Source organism: Schistocerca gregaria, chromosome 4, assembly GCF_023897955.1.
Source record: "Schistocerca gregaria isolate iqSchGreg1 chromosome 4, iqSchGreg1.2, whole genome shotgun sequence".
NCBI lineage: Eukaryota > Metazoa > Arthropoda > Insecta > Orthoptera > Acrididae > Schistocerca > Schistocerca gregaria.
The window spans coordinates 7,564,036-7,569,934 of NC_064923.1; the positions used below are offsets into that span (position 1 = coordinate 7,564,036).

Below are 5,899 nucleotides of genomic sequence, written 5' to 3' on the forward strand. Positions count from 1 at the left end.
TACGTCTCTGTCAGTCGCAAGGAATCTGTATTTGAAGGTGAAGGTGATTTTGTAGACATGTGTGAAAGACATGTTCTGAAATGCAAGTGTTGTTGTTTCGAGAGCACATCGGTTACGTGTCAGATGTGTAGCCAAGCAGTAATGGGTCGCCATAGCTGCAAATATTAGCCTGTAATATGAAGTGTTGTCAGCTGAAGTCTGATGATGCAGACGACCGTAAGGACGAAGTACCCAAGAGTACCGCTAGGCCGCGTCTCTTTAGCTCAGTGGTAGAGCACTGGTCTAATAATCCAGGGGTCGTAAGTTCCATCCTCACAGGAGAAAGATGAATTTTGGAAATCAGTTGCGAGTCGTGGCTGTATAGCAAACAGTATCTGTGATGACGAACAATTGGCAACAGGCGTTTTTTTAAGAATTACTCTCAGATGTGATTAAGGCGAATGGCGCAGATAAAGCATTTGCCAAAGCGGTACAGCATAAGGTGGGACGAGGCAGTCTGAATTACATTTTACAGATGTATTTCTCACATATCTCAGAGCCTCTCGCTGTCGTCGTCGTCGTCGTCGTCGTCGTCGTCGTCGTCGTCGTCGTCGCTTCTGCAGAAGTAGCAAATGGCCATCGTAGCAAATGCGGCGAGGGACGCCCTGCCTTCGATTCCGAATGCACAAAGTGTGTGGTCTTGTTTCTCAGTCTATTTTTGATCGGTCTCGTAAGAGGTTGAATGTAACGAATGGGTGGGAAAGAGCAAGGGGCAGCGGCTGTGTAGAACGAAAACACAAATCCTCAGGGGTGTGAGCGTTTCGAGATGAGTCGCATACATGTAAATGTTGGTCGTCAGTGACCATGTGGCCTAGTGGATAAGACGTCGGACTTCGGATCTGAAGATTACAGGTTCGAATGCTGTCACGCTTGTGTTTTTCCAGTTCTGAAAAAGAAACATACCGTTTTAATGTAGCAATTGAGCAGTACGAAACCGTCTGAATGTTGCTGTTGACCATTTTTTGCTTGGAGATGCTCTTGAGCTTGAAACACACACAACAAGACCGGTGTTAACTAGCGAAATGGTCGGCAGAGTGCCGACACCGCGAGTTTTGACTGGCACTTGCACATATAAAACAAGGTCGTAAAGTAACTCGTTCGGCTTTTGAGTCACATAAAGTATGTGTGTTAATTTTGACGCCACTAGCTCTGCATGTTGTCATGCAATTTCTTTACCTCTCAGAAATGATTATGACATAAAAGTGAAGTACGTGACGAGTGTGACGTTAGGAAAACATTAGGCTGCATGGAGAGAAACTGTATGGGACCACCCAACCGAAACGAGTACTGTGTGACGTGCTACCCGCAGGTATTCACCGCGGTAGCCGGCTAGCTCAGTCGGTAGAGCGTCAGGCTCTCAATCCCATGGTCGTTGGTTCGAGCCACACGCTGGGCGGAACGGAATTTTGTTCCGCTGCAGATGTAAATTACCGTTTTTCTGATTAACGATATTTAATGGAAATAGCAACTGTTAACTTTGCCTACGTCTCTGTCAGTCGCAAGGAATCTGTATTTGAAGGTGAAGGTGATTTTGTAGACATGTGTGAAAGACATGTTCTGAAATGCAAGTGTTGTTGTTTGGAGAGCACATCGGTTACGTGTCAGATGTGTAGCCAAGCAGTAATGGGTCGCCATAGCTGCAAATATTAGCCTGTAATATGAAGTGTTGTCAGCTGAAGTCTGATGGTGCAGACGACCGTAAGGACGAAGTACCCAAGAGTACCGCTAGGCCGCGCGTCTTTAGCTCAGTGGTAGAGCACTGGTCTAATAATCCAGGGGTCGTAAGTTCCATCCTCTCAGGAGAAAGATGAATTTTGGAAATCAGTTGCGCGTCGTGGCAGTATAGCAAACAGTATCTGTGATGACGAACAATTAGCAACAGGCGTTTTTTTAAGAATTACTCTCAGATGTGATTAAGGCGAATGGCGCAGATAAAGCATTTGCCAAAGTGGTACAGCAGAAGGTGGGACGAGGCAGTCTGAATTACATTTTACAGATGTATTTCTCACATATCTCAGAGCCTCTCGCGGTCATCGTCGTCGTCGTCGTCGTCGTCGTCGCCGCCGCCGCTTCTGCAGAAGTAGCAAATGGTCATCGTAGCAAATGCGGCGAGGGACGCCCTGCCTTCGATTCCGAATGCACAAAGTGTGTGGTCTTGTTTCTCAGTCTATATTTGATCGGTCTCGTAAGAGGTTGAATGTAACGAATGGGTGGGAAAGAGCAAGGGGCAGCGGCTGTGTAGAACAAAAACACAAATCCTCAGGGGTGTGAGCGTTTCGAGATGAGTCGCATACTTGTAAATATTGGTCGTCAGTGACCATGTGGCCTAATGGATAAGACGTCGGACTTCGGATCTGAAGATTACAGGTTCGAATGTTGTCACGCTTGTGTTTTTCCAGTTCTGAAAAAGAAACATACCGTTTTAATGTAGCAATTGAGCAGTACGAAACCGTCTGATTGTTGCTGTTGACCATTTTTTGCTTGGAGATGCTCTTGAGCTTGAAACACACACAACAAGACCGGTGTTAACTAACGAAATGGTCGGCAGAGTGCCGACACCGCGAGTTTTGACTGGCACTTGCACATATAAAACAAGGTCATAAAGTAACTCGTTCGGCTTTTGAGTCACATAATGTATGTGTGTTAATTTTGACGCCACTAGCTCTGCATGTTCTCATGCAATTTCTTTACCTCTCAGAAATGATTATGACATAAAAGTGAAGTACGTGACGAGTGTGACGTTAGGAAAACATTAGGCTGCATGGAGAGAAACTGTATGGGACCACCCAACCGAAACGAGTACTGTGTGACGTGCTACCCGGCAGGTATTCACCGCGGTAGTCGGCTAGCTCAGTCGGTAGAGCGTCAGGCTCCTAATCCCATGGTCGTTGGTTCGAGAAACACGCTGGGCAGAACGGAATTTTGTTCCGCTGCAGATGTAAATTACCGCTTTTCTGATTAACGATATTTAATGGAAATAGCAACTGTTAACTTTGCCTACGTCTCTGTCAGTCGCAAGGAATCTGTATTTGAAGGTGAAGGTGATTTTGTAGACATGTGTGAAAGACATGTTCTGAAATGCAAGTGTTGTTGTTTGGAGAGCACATCGGTTACGTGTCAGATGTGTAGCCAAGCAGTAATGGGTCGCCATAGCTGCAAATATTAGCCTGTAATATGAAGTGTTGTCAGCTAAAGTCTGATGATGCAGACGACCGTAAGGACCAAGTACCCAAGAGTACCACTAGGCCGCGCCTCTTTAGCTCAGTGGTAGAGCACTGGTCTAATAATCTAGGGGTCGTAAGTTCCATCCTCACAGGAGAAAGGTGAATTTTGGAAATCAGTTGCGCGTCGTGGCTGTATAGCAAACAGTATCTGTGATGACGAACAATTAGCAACAGGCGTTTTTTTAAGAATTACTCTCAGATGTGATTAAGGCGAATGGCGCAGATAAAGCATTTGCCAAAGCGGTACAGCAGAAGGTGGGACGAGGCAGTCTGAATTACATTTTACAGATGTATTTCTCACATATCTCAGAGCCTCTCGCGGTCGTCGTCGTCGTCGTCGTCGTCGTCGTCGTCGTCGCCGCCGCCGCTTCTGCGGAAGTAGCAAATGGCCATCGTAGCAAATGCGGCGACGGGCGCCCTGCCTTCGATTCCGAATGCACAAAGTGTGTGGTCTTGTTTCTCAGTCTATATTTGATCGGTCTCGTAAGAGGTTGAATGTAACGAATGGGTGGGAAAGAGCAAGGGGCAGCGGCTGTGTAGAACAAAAACACAAATCCTCAGGGGTGTGAGCGTTTCGAGATGAGTCGCATACTTGTAAATATTGGTCGTCAGTGACCATGTGGCCTAATGGATAAGACGTCGGACTTCGGATCTGAAGATTACAGGTTCGAATGTTGTCACGCTTGTGTTTTTCCAGTTCTGAAAAAGAAACATACCGTTTTAATGTAGCAATTGAGCAGTACGAAACCGTCTGAATGTTGCTGTTGACCATTTTTTGCTTGGAGATGCTCTAGAGCTTGAAACACACACAACAAGACCGGTGTTAACTAACGAAATGGTCGGCAGAGTGCCGACACCGCGAGTTTTGACTGTCACTTGCACATATAAAACAAGGTCGTAAAGTAACTCGTTCGGCTTTTGAGTCACATAAAGTATGTGTGTTAATTTTGACGCCACTAGCTCTGCGTGTTGTCATGCAATTTCTTTACCTCTCAGAAATGATTATGACATAAAAGTGAAGTACGTGACGAGTGTGACGTTAGGAACACATTAGGCTGCATGGAGAGAAACTGTATGGGACCACCCAACCGAAACGAGTACTGTGTGACGTGCTACCCGGCAGGTATTCACCGCGGTAGCCGGCTAGCTCAGTCGGTAGAGCGTCAGGCTCTTAATCCAAGGGTTGTTGGTTCGAGCCACACGCTGGGCGGAACGGAATTTTGTTCCGCTGCAGATGTAAATTACCGTTTTTCTGATTAACGATATTTAATGGAAATAGCAACTGTTATCTTTGACTACGTCTCTGTCAGTCTCAAGGAATCTGTATTTGAAGGTGAAGGTGATTTTGTAGACATGTGTGAAAGACATGTTCTGAAATGCAAGTGTTGTTGTTTGGAGAGCACATCGGTTACGTGTCAGATGTGTAGCCAAGCAGTAATGGGTCGCCATAGTTGCAAATATTAGCCTGTAATATGAAGTGTTGTCAGCTGAAGTCTGATGATGCAGACGACCGTAAGGACGAAGTACCCAAGAGTACCGCTAGGCCGCGCCTCTTTAGCTCAGTGGTAGAGCACTGGTCTAATAATCCAGGGGGCGTAAGTTCCATCCTCACAGGAGAAAGATGAATTTTGGAAATCAGTTGCGCGTCGTGGCTGTATAGCAAACAGTATCTGTGATGACGTATAATTAGCAACAGGCGTTTTTTTAAGAATTACTCTCAGATGTGATTAAGGCGAATGGCGCAGATAAAGCATTTGCCAAAGCGGTACAGCAGAAGGTGGGACGAGGCAGTCTGAATTACATTTTACAGATGTATTTCTCACATATCTCAGAGCCTCTCGCGGTCGTCGTCGTCGTCGTCGTCGTCGCCGTCGCCGCCGCCGCTTCTGCAGAAGTAGCAAATGGCCATCGTAGCAAATGCGGCGAGGGACGCCCTGCCTTCGATTCCGAATGCACAAAGTGTGTGGTCTTGTTTCTCAGTCTATATTTGATCGGTCTCGTAAGAGGTTGAATGTAACGAATGAGTGGGAAAGAGCAAGGGGCAGCGGCTGTGTAGAACGAAAACACAAATCCTCAGGGGTGTGAGCGTTTCGAGATGAGTCGCATACATGTAAATGTTGGTCGTCAGTGACGGTGTGGCCTAATGGATAAGACGTCGGACTTCGGATCTGAAGATTACAGGTTCGAATGCTGTCACGCTTGTGTTTTTCCAGTTCTGAAAAAGAAACATACCGTTTTAATGTAGCAATTGAGCAGTACGAAACCGTCTGAATGTTGCTGTTGACCATTTTTTGCTTGGAGATGCTCTTGAGCTTGAAACACACACAACAAGACCGGTGTTAACTAGCGAAATGGTCGGCAGAGTGCCGACACCGCGAGTTTTGACTGGCACTTGCACATATAAAACAAGGTCGTAAAGTAACTCGTTCGGCTTTTGAGTCACATAAAGTATGTGTGTTAATTTTGACGCCACTAGCTCTGCATGTTGTCATGCAATTTCTTTACCTCTCAGAAATGATTATGACATAAAAGTGAAGTACGTGACGAGTGTGACGTTAGGAAAACATTAGGCTGCATGGAGAGAAACTGTATGGGACCACCCAACCGAAACGAGTACTGTGTGACGTGCTACCCGC

General features: G+C 46.2%; 1 non-coding gene across 1 annotated transcript; it reads left to right on the forward strand.

Annotated features, from left to right (window-relative positions):
• The first annotated feature begins 252 nt into the window (after positions 1 to 252).
• On the forward strand, positions 253 to 324 carry Trnai-aau (transfer RNA isoleucine (anticodon AAU)). Its single transcript has one exon. It is a non-coding gene; the product is annotated as a tRNA-Ile (tRNA).
• The last annotated feature ends 5,575 nt before the right edge of the window (positions 325 to 5,899 follow it).